Here is a 17,720-nt window from a genome sequence, read left to right as displayed (position 1 = left end):
GTCAAGGTGTCACCTAGGTGACTAGGCGCCCATGGCTGGGCACCTTGCTCAAACACCTTGACTTATAGCAACTAGGCACCCACCTTGACAACTAAGCACCTACCTAGGTGACAAAAATGACAAGGAAGGTGCCTTATATAATATTATTTATATTGTTGTATCTTATTAGTATGTGAGTTAATACATTTTATTATATGTTATATATATTATTTATGCTTTGTTTTAATGTTTTACTATTGAAATTTAAAAGATAAAAGGGTTTTGAGGAGAGAAAAAGAAAGAAAAAAAGAATAGAAGTATAAAGAGGTTCTTTTTTTCTATTCTCTCTTCTCTCTAATTAAATAAAACAGAAATTATATCCTTTTTTTTTTTTTACTTTCCATCTTGAATATTTATCATATAGACCCATTTCAGTAAGTTACTTACCCTGGTAATTGTTTCCCAGGAAAGATTTACCCGGGTAAGTGCATTTACCATGTTCTTTTATTTCCCATGTAAATAAGGCAATGACCATTTTATCCATAAAATTCCATTATTACAAGTGGCATTTTTGTCCCTTTCAAGTGTTGGCAACTTTCCTCCAAGGTGGGAAAGTTATTTATCCTCCTAGGAAATGGGTATCACTTACCCGGGTAAGTGATACCCAAGAAAATAAACTTTCCCTGGTTCCCACATAGATCTGAAAAAAGAACATGGGATTTTTGGTCAATGGGAATCAAAATCCCATTGTCCAATTTTCCCTCTCTCAAAATCCAGAAAAAAAACGCCCCCATAAAGTTAAATAACCTTCTTTAGCTGCTTATTGATATGAAATTTCTCTGTTAAGTACTTTTTTTTTTGAAAAGGTACAGTAAAGTATTGTATTGATTATTGAACAGTATAAAGTTCTGTACAAGAGGCTGTACAAAATCCACAATAAAGCCCCCCAAAAAAAATTCACCCTCAAAAAAGAACCTGAACAAAACACATCTTTAAAAACATTAGAAATAGACAACCAACTCCTCAGTTCTATTAAATACTTGTTATAGTAGTATTACTTTTGAAAATAATGAAATTAATATATGTAAAAGATTTTTTTCTCTTAGATGTAATGATTTGTTAGATTTTTAGTGGAAATTTAATGTTCTTAATAAAGAGAATTGCTATTTTTCAATTAATATACATGCTGAACTAATTTAAAAGTTAGTTCTTTATATTATAACATTCTTTCTGCCTAGGCGTCTTCTAAGTGCCTCAGTGTTTCCCAGAATCACCTAAACGGCTTGAAAGGTGCCTCTGGGGCCAAGTTGGTTGACTCTTTGGTGGAATTCAGATGTTGTGCTATTCCAAGAGTCAAAGTTGGAGGTGGTTGATCCTTTGGTGGTTAGAATTGTCTAGGGCCAAGGTCAAGTGCGGTGGGTGAGTAAGCTGGTGCAAGGGAGGGTAGGGGATTCCTGATCATGTGAGATTGCTTGAAGTGCAAGCTGTTGCCATCACACTTGAGTTAGTTTTTAGTGTTTTTGGTACTAGAGTTGGAAGGGGAGTAGTTTCCCAAGTCACAAATGTCTATGTGCCGACGGAAAATGAGCATACGGCAAGGCTTTGGGAAGATTTGGCAAAGGCAAGAGGTTCCTGTGTTTGTCTGTGGGTGATAGGGAGTAACTTTAATGTTGTTAGATTTGTTGAAGAGAGAAGTGGGGGAAGCAGAAGGTTGAGAGCGATGAAATTGTTTGCAGTTCATCAGTCACTTTATGCTAATAGATTTACCTGAATTCAGATTAGCTGAAGTGCTGAACACTTTAGCTGTTCAGCGGGCTGTGGAACCATAGATGAGGTTCCACGCCAATAATAAATTCATGGGCTCCACTGTAAAAGATGCGATTCCCATGTATTTAATCCTGGCATGGAACCTTATCATTGGTTCCACAGCCCTTTGAACAGCTAAAGCTTTCAGCTAAACCTTGCCCGATTTACCTTCAATGAGAGCTCAATTTACCTAGACAAATAATCAGGAAAATCCTATTTTGGTGAAGTTGGATATATTTTTAATTTCCCCAGGGTGGGAGGATCTCTTCCCGGATCTGAAGTCGGTGGCCCTTCCCCGGCCTGTTTCAAACTATCATCCCATCCTTTCAAATTGAAGAATGCCTGGTTTGAATAATACGACTTCCTCTTCTGGGGGGAAGTGGCTAGAGCTGCAACTGGAAGTATCAAGCTCTTTTATAATTGACTACGATGTGTTTCTTCATAAAACCATTAAAATATATTAATTTAATATATGTACACCTCATTGAGGCATTATATTTAGTGTTATAGATGTAATTTTTATGATTTATTAAAGTATTTATTATGTTTCCATGCATATCTATGTGTATCTTAATTTTTCTCCGGTACACATGTATCCGAGGTGTATCCCGATACGTCTCTTAAAATTGCCTTTTCGATACACTTGGCGTTTCTGATGCTTTGAACCTTGGGGTGGGGGTTTGCAGATTAATGACTTTTGTCAATAAGGATCAAAAGATAGATTAAGAATACAGGAAAGGAGCTCCAACCTCTGCTACACTGGGAAGATGTAAGATTGATTTTATTCTACTCTCCAATATGATCTGATCTTTGTATGTCTAGTCGACATTCAGGTCAAGTGTAGACTTGGTGAAAGATACTCTGAATATGTATTAGTAGGAGTTAGTGTTATACGGTATGACATTGATATTTTAAGTTTTAATTTGATGCAAATTAGATTTAAATGATATTAATTTCATATTATCATATTTTTTTATATTGAATGAATCAAGCTGTCAAATAGGAGAGTCAGACCATTCGATCTGTTTCCCAGTGACCAACATGGTTTTGCATATGGTCTGAGTCCTAAATCACTGTTTTTTGGTTTTTGTCAAAGATAGTCCTTAATTTCATTATATATAGCTGATTAACTTCCCTTTCTCTTTGAATTTTTTTTTTTATTACAATTCAATAACTTTGTAAAATTTTATTGAAACCCCTTCTCTGAAAAGACAATTATACATATGATCTTAGGATCAATAATGAGGTTCACTGGTATCAGTCCTAAGAGATCCTCAATGAGGTGAGATCTATTTTGTTTGCGGCCTCCTTGTGATTGTGGCACTGTTCATTGTTAAGGTTGCTGGCACCATCTTGCCCTGTCATTGATCTCCATTGAGATTATTGGAGGAGGGGGGAATGCAGGTCCTGTCATTGATCTCTGCCTGAGGCATTACCTTAGGCATAAGCAATGACCAATTAGAACCAAAATTTGGAAGAGCAAGTCAACTTCCACTAGCTATGTTGTTCTTTACTACTCAACTGGTGGAAGAAATAGAAGGGCAAGTTGGTACAGAGCAATTCGTTGAAGTTGTTGTTCTCTTAAGAGCTTCCACAAGTTGTGCCATATAACAAATTATTAAAAGAACCAACCTTTCTTTCTTCCTCTTCATCACCTTTAGTTTTCTTTTGGAAACAAATCTCTGCCACAGAAGCAGGCAAAAGTCTTGGGAAAAATTTTACCACCACCCCAACAGATTATACAAAAGTGCTTCATAAGGACACATATATAAGTTATAAATTTTGATGTTGCAAGGTATATGTCCATGTAGTCAGGCAAATATCATGTCCAACACTGCCAAGCTTGGCTTGTAAGCTAAAGCAGAAATAATAATTTCCAACCCATAGAATTGATTCATGTAGAATCTAGGGATGAACCTTGAAATCTAGGAAGTCAGCTACTGAACTTGTTCTTCATTGCTTACAAACAGATCTAAAAGTGGCATTTGTACTTAAATTTCCAGTTTTGAAAACAAATACAGGTCAAGTTTAAAGAAACATATTTGAAACACATTTTTGCCAATAAAGGGAAGGAGTTTAGGAAGACCCACTAAGCACATTTTTTTTTACTGAAATTTATTTTCAGTTTAGGAACCCTAACCCAAGAATGTAACAAACTTCATTGTTTACTCCAGCAATGCTGATGTACTAGGACTAGATGAGACTAATAAATCCAAGGAGACTTGCAATCATAAAGCATGAAAGATACTGATTCTGAATCATGATGCAACCAAAATGTATGAAGGCCATTACCCAATGTTTGACCCAGCCATTGCTGGTCTTGGAAGGGGTGGACCGGATACAGACCTAACAATTGTGAAGTGACTGAACTTCACTACTTAATCAAAATAGACTGCTAATAAGACAGTTGGGATGATAGGCTGACTTCATAAAGAATCCTTGGCTCCTTATTGTGAACATGTGATACGTTTTTTGTTCACCAACCCACAAACAAATTATCCACTTCTTCTTGAGAAATGGAATTAAAAACCACAAGAACATATGAAAAGCATGCAGACTATTAGAAACAAATCTACAAGCAATTGACTTAGTACAATTTCTATAATTATTTAGTAATTGTTTTCAGCTCTGACCTATACCTATATAGTTGGTAGGAGACTTGGAGATTTGCAACTTTAACTTGGTCAGCATTTTTCATGGGGAGATTGCAGATGAAGCAAAAAACAGTAATATAAAAAACCTCTTAACACCTAAACAAAGTGCAGATGATGGTGTGCCACCACTCAGACTTCTAATTGATCCAAGATTCAATCATGTAGAAGTGTCAGGTCTGGAGAAGTGCATCTTCATCCATGTTCCCTCAGATTCCTAATCTAATGGTATTTCATCCTTTTCATTCTCTAGACATACATAGAGCATATCTGCCCTTGGGTGTGATTTATCATCAACAAACAAAGGGTGGATTGTCTTATCAATCTCAATCCAGTTGCATCCTAGGCTTTTCTTCAATCCTAACTCTTTCATCTTTAACCTTACCTTGTGTACCTCATTCCTTTTTCCAATAAATGCATCATACATGTTGGAAAGAGTGACATAGATTGATGGATCATTAGGATCCTCCTTAATGAGCAATCTTGCAATTTTCTCCCCCAATTCTAGATCACCATGCATGTTGTATGCAGAAAAAAATGTGCTTAATAAATCAACATTTGTTTGTATACTTGGTGTGTTTTGGATGATGCTATAAGCTTCACACAGTCTACCAGCACGTCCAAGAAGATCAATTAAGTATAAGTAGTGTTCCAATGTAGGTTTAATCCCATGCTAGCTGTCATTTGATTGAAAAAATAACACCCTTCATCAATCAGCCCTGCATGACTACAAGCAGACACTATTGCAAGGAAAGTTACTTTGTCTGGTTTTGCATTGGAATCCTGCATTCTACTATAAAGCTCCAATGCCTTGAAGGCTTGCCCATGAGACCCATAAGCTGTATTCATGGAGGTCCATGAGACAAAGTTTCTCACTGGTAGCCTATCAAAGACTTGGCGTGTTTCTTCTGCAGTGCCACATTTTGTATACATGTCTAAGAGAGCACCCATAACATTCTCATCAGATTCAGAATCATTCTCCTTGACATATTTGTGGATCTCCTTTCCCTGTTCTAGAGCTGCTAGTTGTGAATATGCCGGTAAGATACTAGTGAATGTAACAGAATATGGTTTCACACCAGCATCTCTTATGTCATAGAAGATGCGAATGGCCTCAAAGACATGTTTAACAGAATCTGGTTTCACACCAGCATCTCTTACATATCCTGAGATCATCACATTCCAAGAGACCACATGTGTCTTTGGCATCTCCTTGAAGACATGTTTAGCTGAAATAACACTTCCACATTTGAAGTAAAGATCAACAAGTGAGATCTAAATGAATATATCAGCTTTTATCTCATTTCTTGTTATATAACCATGAATAAGGGCTCGTTTGGCATGTCTTTTTTGGAAGATCTTCCGGTATCTCTGACAGTCAAAAGACGCATTGAGCTTTTGCATGAAAATCTGAGCAGCCCGAAGCACGTTTGGCAGATGTACGTCTTTCCGTGCATCTTTCCGTGTCTTTCCACACGAGAATAAAACCTGGAAGACGCAAAAAGCTTCATTTGGAGCTTTCCGAAATCAGCCCAAAAGGGGCTTTTCGTGTCTTTTCGGCACTCCAGCTCTTGGCGTTTAGGTCTTCTGCGAGCCAAATGGAAATAGACCGAAAATCAGTCCGACTTGTAAACAGCCGAAAGACTGCACGGAAAGACATGCCAAACGGGCCTTAAATTTCCTCTTGTGGAGCTTAGCTGATTTGGAACAAGCTATCAGGATGCTAGTTAAAGTAGTTGAAGTAGGTTTCACTCCTTATTCATCCTCCAGAAAAGCTCCAGGCATGAGTGATTATTACCAGTTAGACTGTATGCAGCAATCATCAAGTTCCAAGAGATCACACTCTTCGTTGGAACATGGTTGGGGATGAGATTCATAAGAAACAGGACTACTTGGTTCTGGATCTGGACTTATCTTCTGGATTTGGAACGTAGGTCCTTGTGGTCGACTTGGGGAATGGAGGGATTCTGATCGAATATACAGTGGTGGGCATGCAGATGCACAGTTAGCATCCATTAATTCTTGACCTGTTGATTTTGATTCAGTACTGAATATATTATGAACTGGGGAATAGGTGTGAGTCCCTCCTCTAGAAGATTCTCTGTTTTACAGTAACAATACCGGTTCATGGTATTTAGATAAGAGGCAAATAGTTACCCGCTACATCAAATTTGAAAAATGGAATCTGTGAATTCGTTAGGGGACTTCTGCAATAGATGTTTTCTGAATCAGAAAAGGTATGGAAGCATAAAAAATAACTACATATAATGCCAGAATTTTAGTTCTTTTGTGGTACAATTCACAGGAATTAAGATTTCAATAACAAACATAATTTTACTTCTTTCTAAAGTCAAACACCGTGGTGAACAATAACATTCATCCATTTTTGAAATATGGATCTTCTCAAGAAGGATTCCCACTGAATTTAATATCAAAGAATAACTAAGCTGAAAATTTACTTAATAAACTAAGAGATGTATCAATTACACTGACACTGTACAGTCTCCTAATAGACACTATTTGCTTATGTTACTATGTTCTCTCAAAACTATTCTTTCTCGTATTTTTTTTTTCTTTTTGCTTTCATCGATAACATTTCATGGCAACAAGGATAGACGGCAAATTTGTGTATAACAAACAATGTAGACAAACAATGCATAAGATAGAATCAGTTTGCTAACTTACAGAAGTATAATGCGACATTTGTGTATGACAAATATTTTGGTGCTGACAAATATTTCCTAGAGTAGCAAAGCATCAATATCCAGTGGCTGCACTCTTGAATATTCTTCTAGTTATTAACTTGTTATTGCTTTTCTTCTTCTAGTCATTAATTAGTTAATGGTTATTTCTGAAACTTTTTTAAATATTTTTCTTCTGTATGATCTTTTATCAACATTGTTTTGATGAGGTCTTAATTTATAGGTCCATTTCTTCGTTTAGGACATAACCAACACTTCAGCATTTTCAAGGTCATAATCAGCATTGTTTGTGTTGAACTATTTGTTAGAAAGAAGTATTCATGTTAAGTTAATTGCATATATTAAAATATTACTTGTCATGTAGTGATCTATGTGAGTCCTACATTGATTATTTTGTATAGGTGAGTCCATGGGTGGAGCCCATAGATGATAACTGCATATGTCAATGTGTAAATAGGGATTACATTGTTTTCTTGTATAAGGAAATGCATGAGTGAGCCCCATTTTAATATTTTGTGTAGGTAAATGTGTAAGTGGAACCCACAAGTAATATTTGCATGTTTGAATGTGTTATTGGGTCCTGCACATAACACTTAACATGCATGTAAGAGGGACTAACAAGTAGGATTGCCAAACAGCCTTTCATACTTTCTAGCTTTTGAAAATATCTTAAAAAAATTGCAACCAAATGGTATTTGGTCTTTGAAAATCTAACTATGAAAGATCATCAGTCTTTTGAGGTCTTGAGCTTTTGGAAGATCTTCCTAAAAAGACTTGCCAAATGCCTCCTTATTTTTTGTCTCTGTTTCCAATCATTGTGAAGGTGGCCCAAAGACTAGAAAATATGTAGGGGATTTTCTTTGGAGGTATTGATAAAAATAAAAAAAAGGATTTTCTTTGGATGGGGTGGGAGGAGGAAAAAAAGGTTCACTTGGTAAGCTGGGATCAGGTCTTCTTTCCTCTGGAGAAAGGGGGGTCTGGGGATTAGGAGGTTAAAGGTGTGCGATCAGGCGTTTTTTACTGGCTAAATGGCTCTGGATTCTTCCCACAGCTTTCAGCTAGTCGTGGGCCAAGATGATTTAGTGGCTGATTACTATGAATGTTTGGGAAATGCCGTTGGATATGGTCTCTAGATGGGCTCTTTCTTTTATTCTTGGGTAAAGAGGTGGACACTAGGAGGACAGTCGGTGCTAGATATGGTCTCTAGATGGGCTTTTCTCTTTTTTTTTTTTTTTTCTGTCAAATCCTTTGCTCTCAAGTTGTCTGATTGTAGTTTTTGCCCAGTCCCTGCCTCTGAGATCTGGAACCCTACCTTGCCTTCCAAGATCAGTGCCTTGGTGTGGGCTGCGGCTCTGGACAGGTGTCTTTCTAAGGCAAACCTGACAAGAAGGGGATAGCAGATTCACGATTAGAGGTGTACTCTTTGTGGACATGTGTCTAAGGGTGCTAGTCATCTATTCATACACTGTCCTTTTTGTCTCTCATATCTGGTGACAGTGACGCTACCTTTCTGCAATGCGAGTGGCTTGGGTTATGCCTGGGACTGTTTTGGACCTCTTGTGAGGTTGCAATATTCAAGGCCTCTCCAAGCTAGCGAGATGTGTCTGGGATTCTGTTCCGGCTGCAGTGATAAGTACTGTTTGGGCTGAAAGAAATAGAAGGATTTTCCACCAAACCTCTAAGGAAGTGAAGGAGCTTCATTCTTTTCTTTTGGGAAGGTGGTGTCCTTGGTCTCAGCTGTTAAGGGCCTTCAGCAACATAGGCAGTTTTGCTGAGATCTAGAAGCTCGTGGGACTTGTAATCTTGTTGTGTTGTTTTTTTGTCTGGCCAGGGGCTGGTGGTTCCTTGGAGGTATTCTAGTTGGTTCTGATTTAATAAATTTTAGTGTACCTCCTTTCAAAAAAAAAAAAATATTGCAAACTCATCTATTGTTACATGCACCAAGAAAGTAGCCACTATGGGATGGCTGGTAGGTTTATCCTACCATGACAATGGTTGGATCCCAGGTAACCCATCCAATGAAGGACATATTTGACTGAGATGAGATGCATATGATGAATTCATCACATAAAATTAGAATTATGTTTTTCTTCTCAATTGCATTTAAATGGTTCCACAGTGTCTAACACTGTTTATTTATTTAATTGTTAAAACTTGATTCTTTCTACCTTTAGAATAACTCTGAACCACATGAGTTGAAAGAACTTCAGAACTTTCACATACATTACAAAGAAAAACTGATGTTTGCTTTTGTCTTTTCCCTGAAATTTCTCTGCTTATGAAACAGGTCAAAAGAGTTTAATTAGCTAATTATCTTAAAGGAAAAATCAGATTTACATTCATGTACAATATAAATTTCATGTACTTCCACTGTATTCTTTGATCACCTGGACTGTGTCTTTTTTTTTTTTTCCTTCTCCATAATTCCTTGTGGTAAAATATTATTGTTGCAGTATATATTGGAAGATATACAGCATTTACTTGTCTCTATTTATCTATAAGACTAGTGGCCTAGAAATGTTGAATGTGTATATAAGAAACTTTCTTGGTTGTATCATGAAATGTGATATTTTGAGTAATTTTTAAAGTGTTTTATCTTAATTTGTTTTTCTTAGTTATTTTATTTGATAGGATTTTATTCTTTTCTATTTATAGCGTTCAGTTTGGTTTTTTCAATTGCTACTTTTCTAGCTTTCCTATAAATCTTCTTCGTTCTTTTTCTTATACATGCCTCCTTGATATTTTCCATGAAAAATCCTTTTGCGAGCTTTGGACTCACTCGGTGCTTTTAAGGGAATTATTGGGATTCGTTCGTTCTATTACTGATAATGTAATGATAAAGTCGATCAATCTTAGACATCTTTAGTAAAGATCATGTTGCATTAGGTTTCTGATGTATGAGTTTACTTGAAATTGAAGAATATTCCATATCTTCATGATTACTATGGATGAACATTCATTATCAACGAATCTAAGTTTTTGATCATCGATTATTATATATTGATGAGGGCGGATTTGGCCTTCCAGTGAAATTATGACACCTGGCACCTGATGCCAATTAAGTGTAGCCTCTTGACAAATAGGTGGTTCGCCATTTAGGGGCAGTTTGGCACTTATAGGTAGCTCAGTATAAGTAGCTCTCCATTTAGGGGCAGCCCGCAACTTGCAGGCAATTCGGCATAGGCAACTCGCCACTTAGGGGCAGCTTGGCACTTATAGATAACTCGGCATAGGTAGCTTTCCACTTAGGAGTAGCTCGACACTTACAGGCAGTTCGGCATAGGCAGCTCGGCATTTACAGGCAGCTCGGCATAAGTAGTTCGCCACAGGTAGCTCAGCATTTACAGGCAACTCGCCACAGGTAGCTCGACACTTACAGGCAATTTGCCTCCTATTAGGCCACAAAGACTTGCCTCGGGTAGAAGCACCTTGGCATATTATCTGCAACTCAATGAAAAGTAGTTCGATAAAAAGTAGTTCATTGCAGAGCAGCTCGGCGTATAGCAGGAAGATTTCTTACCTATTAATCTTACTTGCTAGATCTGGAGATTGCACCCACCTCTCTGGCTAGGCGGCGTCGTGCCTGCCAACTTTGACAATGCCTCATGTCTGATAGGGTCGTACCCTGCAACAGTTACCTACGCCCACCAGCTCAGCCCTGGCAAGTAACGGTTATGATAGAGAATCAGAGGTGGTTACACCAGATCTGTTAGGACACCGTTATATAAGAGCTCCGACCCCCCCAGAGGGGGGAGAAAAAATGGAGGTAATCCTTACTCTTTAGATCTCTCATTTCTCTAATATCATCTTCAAGCTCTCTATTATCAGAGTGCTAACTTAGCCATCGGAGTGGCCCCGTCGAGTAAACACCCCTAGGTCTTCTAATTTAGTTCTCGTAGGTTGTTTAGTTCCCATCGTCTACAAAGATGAGCAGATCATCTCTCACAGGGAGGATGGGACCTTCAGCTCCCGCCGTCTGCAAAGAGGAGTAGATCATCTCATGTAAAGAGCAATCGGGTTGCACTACACTAGGAGGCTCGCCACCAAGGCAGCGCACCCAGCAACTCATCAAAGTAGCTCACCAACAGGGAGTTCGTCACAAAGTAACTCACCACCAGGGAGCTCGTCACCAAATAGTTTACCACTGGGAGTTCGTCACCAAGTAGCTCACCACCAGGGAGTTCATCTCCAATTAACTCACCACTAGGGAGTTTGTCACCAAGTAGCTCACCACTAGGGAGTTCGTCATTAGGTAGTTTACCACCAGGGAGTTCGCCACCAAGTAACTCACCACCAGGCAGTTCGCCACCAGGGAGTTCCATCATCCTCTAAGTCACAGGCCACTTGGGAGCAGGTCAAATGACGAAGTACTTAGCCACTAATTGGTACATTACAAAAAAAAATTAATTGGTACGTGACCAGAAACAGTTACATCAATTGGCGTCATCTGTGGGAACACGCTACAAAAAGCTAAGTTTTCATTCTACAAAAGCTAAGTTCTCATCCTACAAAAGCTAAGTTCTCATCCTACAAAAAGTTAAGTCCTCACTTTTTATAAACCGAAGCTCTCGCTTTATAATTTCCATTTTGTATAAACTCAAAGACTATGCAAGGAGTTAACAAGTTAAGTAGCTCTATCAACTTTACTTTTAATTCAGATAAAACATCGTCAGTCCTCTTCGTGAGTTTCCTCCTACAAAGTTGAACTCTTCGTGGCTTCCGCGGGAGTTGGCGGCCAACAGACTGCACGAGAGCCTTTACTGGTCGAGCCTTCCAAGGCTCCCGTGTGAGTTGGAGACCTAAAGTTAGTAGTGTTGCCCCCGAAGGTCGAGCTCCTAGTAGCTTCTTGTAGGAGTAGGTGATCAGCATTACGAGGCTGACGCAACGCAATCATAGTTCTAAGGCACCCACCTGGTCAGCTCGGCACCTCACAGGTAGCTCGACACCCGATCAGCCCAGCACCTCACAGGTAGCTCATTACTTGGTTAGTCCGACACCTCACAGGTATCTTGGCACCTGGTCAGCTCGGTGCCTTACAGGCAGCTCGACACCTCACAAGTAGCTCGACACCTCATATGTAGCTCGGCACCCAGTCAGCTCGACACCCGGTTAGCCCGACACTTCACAGGTAGCTCGGCACCTCACAGGCAGCTCGGCACTTGGTCATCTCGACACCACATAAGTCCCAGTCGCCTCTTCGGCATGGGCAAAGTCAAGAAGAGTGGATTACAAGTCGCTCCCAAAGCCTACGAGCAACATTACTACTGAAAAAACCTAGTCGTCTCTACGGCATGGGCAACACAACTACTTAAGACCCAGTCGTCTTTTCGGCATGGGCAAAGTCAAGAAGAGTGGACTACGATTCGCTCCCAAAGCCTACGGGCCACATTACTGTTTAAAACCCAGTCGCTTCTTCAGCATTGGCAAAATCAGCAAAAGTGAACTATTAGTTGCCCCCAAAGCCTAAGGGCTATAGTATTGAATTGACGTAGACCTCCTCACCTTACAAGCAGATCCCAGAGCCTGAGAAATTGGATCAGCGCTTACTAGCTTGTCGACTTACGGGCCAAAAGGAGAAATCTACTCCCTTCGCTAAGTTACTCAACTCGGGAGTGGGGGCAAATGATGAGGGTAGATTTGGCCTTCTAGTGAAATTATGACACCTGGCACCTGATGCCAATTAAGTGCAACCTCTTGACAACTAGGCAATTCGCCACTTAGGGACAGTTCGGCATAGGTAGCTCCCCACTTAGGGGTAGTTCGGCACTTACAGGCAGTTCGGCATAGGCAGCTCACCACAGGTAGCTCGTCATAAGCAGCTCGCCACAGGTAGCTCAACACTTACAGGCAGCTCGCCTCCTATTAAGCCACAAAGACCTGCCTCGGGTAGAAGCACCTCGGCATATTACCAGTAGTTCGGTGAAAAGTAGCTCGGTAAAAAGTAACTCGATGCAAGGTAGTTCATTGCAGAGCAGCTCGGTGTATCGCAGAAAGATTTCCTACCTGACAACCGACCTGCCAAATCTGGAGACTGCACCTACGTCTCTAGCCAGGCGGCATCGTGCCTTCCAACTCTGACAACGCCTCATGTCTGACAGGGCCGTACCCTGCAATGATTACCTGCCCCCACCAGCTCAGCCCTGGCAAGTAACGGCTGCAGTAGAGAATCAGAGGCGGTTACGCCAGATCTGTCAAGACACCGCTATATAAGAGCTCCGACCCCCCAGAGGGGGGAGGAGAGAAAAAATGGAGGTAACCCTTGCTCTCTAGATCTCTCATTTCTCTAATATCATCTTCAAGCTCTCTACTATCAGAGTGCTAACTTAGCCATTGGAGTGGCCCTGTCGGGTAAACACTCCCGGGTCCTCTGATTCAGTTCTCGCAGGTCCCTCAGTTCCCACCGTCCACAAAGATTAGTAGATCATCTCTCGCAGGGAGGATGGGACCTTCAGCTCCCGTCGTCAGCAAAGAGGAGCAGATCATCTCATGCAGAGGGCAGTCGGGTTGCACTACATTAGGAGGCTCGCCACCAAAGCAGCGCACCCAGCAGCTCATCAAAGTAGCTCACCACCAGGGAGCTCGTCACCAAGTAACTCACCACTAGGGAGCTCGTCTCCAAGTAGTTCACCACCAGGGAGCTCGTCTCCAAGTAACTCACCATTAGGGAACTCGTCACCAGGTAGCTCACCACTAGGGAGCTCGTCACCAAGTAGCTCACCACCAGGGAGCTCCATCATCCTCTGAGTCACAGGCCACCTGTGAGCAGGTCAAATGACAATGTACTTAGCCAATAATTGGTACATCACAAAAAAAAAAAAAAATGGTACCTGACAAAAAAACGGTTACATCATATATGATTTATATTTAGATGTTTTTGTTAATTAATCAGGGATCCTCTTCTATTATTCCACCCCTCTAGTCCATTTTGTTATTCCTAGGTTCTTGTTTCGAGTGATTTTGGAGGCAATCCATGTCCCACTTCCACCTTATTGTGGGAGCAGTTAAATTGGGGAAGTAAATGAATTAATTTCCGTATGTGAACCAAAAATAATTTGCAACTACGTAAACTTACTGTCGCAATTTGGGTTGGAGTCGGCAGATTATCATATTTGTAAGAGAGACATTTCTAGGTTTCTAAATTAGAGGATGGTTAATGGTCCAAAAAAAAAAAAAGTATTGCAGATTACAACCCTTACTCAAAAACATGCTTTTATCATTTGATGAAAGGTCGGTGGTTATTTATTTTCGGAGGAAGCAAGGCCAGCCTATGGTTCAATTTACTACATTTGTTACAAAAACAGATGTGCATGGATCTATCAAGGTTCAGTAATTTGGATATGCATGATTATAGTCGAAAAATACAGATAAGCTTTGATATACTTGGGGAATCTTTTATCAACCGCACAAATACATTAATAATAATAAATTTAAGGTTGAAACAATCATGAATAAGGTATAAATATATAAGAAAATGCGCATTTTTAATAGTTTATATGAAGAACTATATCACAATCAATGATATAGGGAGTCTAGAACATGTATATATCAGACAATACGTTAACCAAAATTACTTCAAACAATGTTTGAATTTTTAATCTACTCAAAATTCATTACAAGATATGTCAAATTGGTGTTAGATCAATGACTTTGATAGAGTTTTGATGGAGGTATATTATAGTTTTTACCATGAAATTCATTTGGAATATATAGAACAAATTATTTTTTAATAATTTTTTATTCTTTCTAAAAATAAGAAAAATATCATTTTTGACATAAATTACTCCTTAGATTGACCATCGGACCATTCCCCAAACCCATAACCCTCTAACTTTGTGTAGGTAGGATTTGATAAATGACAAATTATCATTGTCACAGTTAGGGGTGTTCATTATATGGTTCAGATTGCCAAGCTAAACTGTAATTTGAATTTTTGAAACTAAACCAAACTGTAAATTGTAAACTAAAGAATATATATATATATATATATATATATATATATGTGTGTGTGTGTGTGTGTGTGTATGTATGTATGTATATAATATTATAATATATAATAAAATAAACTCTGCTGGTTCTAACTGAATTAATACTTGCATAGCATACTAATTGCAATGATCCAATGATTTATGGGGATTAAATGACTATTTATTATTTATGCAAGCATATATGTTGTTTGGGGCCTTTGGGCTTTCTAATTTGGATTAAGCTCAATAAAATGGCCCATTGAGACATTCAATTCAATTCAGTAGAAAGCTTTTCACAATTTAAGGGTCCGTTTGGTTCATAGTTGGAATCATAATCAAAATCCTCCGGAATTGGAATCGGAATGGTCCATTCCCATAGTCTGTTTGTTTGAGACAGGAATAGGAATGAGAATTAAAATCAGCAGGAATGATTCCCAAGGGAGTGACAGGGAATGGTCATTCCCTCAAATGGGAGAATGTCATTCTAGCAGAAATGGGAATGGAATTTTGATTCCGTCCAACCAAACAGTTGGAATCAGAATAGCCCATTCTGGTTCTGATTCCAGACCCCTATTCCTAAGAAAGTAACAACTCAATTCAGTAAAAAAGTGTAAAACTAACATGTAAGAATTCAACAAAGTTCATCAAGAACTTGCGGCCGATACATCATCAAGAAGTTTACGCTGATCATCAAGAATTTGTTATCACGAAGAATTTACCACCAATCAAAGAATTTCCTACATTGCATCATTCTTCTCCAATTGGTTACAACTAAACCTAGAAAGAACGTCCCTAATTATATCTTTGTGAAACTTAAAAATTCTTTTCAGTTTGTAAATTGAAATCCTCTTTTGTAATGGTTTCGTCATGGAATGGATGTTGTTGATATTCTACTAACTTATGATGGTGTTCTTCCAAAAAATTTTCAGCCTTTGGACACATTATCGACATAAACATTAAAGATTTTTACCATCAAAGATTATACAATCGTTCCGTTAACAATGGACTGAGACCTCCTCTCATTTTTATCATCAAAGATTTTACATAAACTTTTCAGCCTTAAATCTCGCCTCGTTTTTTTCTAAATATTAAGACCTCCCCTTCCGTGACATCATCGGACAAAATCCTCCCTTCCGTTAACAATCCGTCAGAAGCACTAGCTCTAACAATAGAGGCTCTAATTTTGATAAGCAACTAGAAGTTCAACTTCATTAGAGATGGAAAAATGATAAAGATAGAGCAGTGGTGAGATATAGTGTCTAGTCTGCTTCAAGGATCCGAACTGCTCACAAGGATTTTGATTGCAAAAAAGATTTTCACTCTTCTGATATCAGTATCACGATTTCCCACCACAATGAAGAGGTAGCTGAAGACAACGATGAGGCGATTTTCTTTAAGAAACCTCAAATCATGGTTTTCAAAATGAGACCGAATCGGAAAATCCGGGAACGGTTTTCCTCAAAACCAGAAATTTGCCCAAAATCGTTGATTTTGGTCAGCAAATCACTGACCTAGGTGGTTAATCATTCGAATGGTTTTTGACCATTTTTAATTTTTTTATTATTTTTTTAATTTTTAATTTTTTTTGTCAGAATGGGTCTACTGTTCGGACCCAGTAACCGGACCCCTGATCGGTTCGGTCTCCAGGTCAGTTTTAAAAACCATGCCTCAAATTGTTAAGAAGGTGGTTTTGGAGTTAAGATCCACTACTTCCAAAGTGATTGATTTGCAGGGTTAGGTTGGTCACAACTGATTTATAAGAGTGATGTCAAAGACTCTTGTTGGGGAATAGAGGTTCATTTTTCTCACAAAAAAGAATTAAGGCCCTGTTTGGTTCGTGGGAATAGGGGTTTGGAATGGACTATTCTGATTTCAACTGTTTGGTTGGGCGGAATTATAATCTTATTCCCATTCCTGCGGAATGGAATTCCTCCATTTGAGGGAATGGCCATTCCCTTCCCCTCCCTTAAGAACAAAATTTCATTCCTGTTGATTCTAATTCCCATTCCTGTCTGAATCAAACAGACTATGGGAATAGACCATTCCAATTCCAATTTTAAAGAATTTTGATTCTAATTCGGATTTCAACTACGAACCAAATGGACCACAAGGATGAGGTTGGGACCCAATAGGGAACCCATTCAGACAAATTTGACAAATTCTGAAATTAGTTTTGTATAATTACAATAATGTCACCGATATTAAAATGAACCCAGGTCAAGGATGGGGAGTTGCTTAGAAATTGGTGAAGGGAAGTATGTTTTCTGGATACTAAATTATGTCATGTCAATATATTAAATTAATCAAAAATTAGATATGCGTAATATTTTATTAGATGTTTTAAATTAGTTATTTAATTTGAAATTATGTGTATGGTGTATTTATATTTAAGTTCCATTTAAAATAAATGAAAACGAACAAAGTCTAATGAAAATTAGTTATTTATATTTATATTTATTTATTTAAAATAAATAAAAATCTATCTAACAAAAAAAGTAATAAAAAGCAAAATTCATTTAAATTCAATTTAGAATAATAAAAAATAATACCAATTTATCTAACCATGATAAAAATTAAAATAAACGTTAATAGAAAAATTAACACAATAAGTTTACATA

The 17,720-nt window shown here is 38.4% G+C and overlaps 1 pseudogene; it reads right to left on the bottom strand.

The window, feature by feature from the left end:
• Window positions 1–4,653: 4,653 nt before the first annotated feature.
• LOC148877855 (pentatricopeptide repeat-containing protein At5g27110 pseudogene) lies at window positions 4,654–7,139 on the bottom strand (annotated as a pseudogene).
• Window positions 7,140–17,720: the final 10,581 nt, after the last annotated feature.

Source organism: Nelumbo lutea, chromosome 1 (genome assembly GCF_056320005.1).
Source record: "Nelumbo lutea isolate HS-2025 chromosome 1, American lotus-T2T, whole genome shotgun sequence".
Taxonomy (NCBI): domain Eukaryota; kingdom Viridiplantae; phylum Streptophyta; class Magnoliopsida; order Proteales; family Nelumbonaceae; genus Nelumbo; species Nelumbo lutea.
Note: the sequence above shows the minus strand (reverse complement) of the source record. Positions and strands in the feature narration are given on the sequence as shown.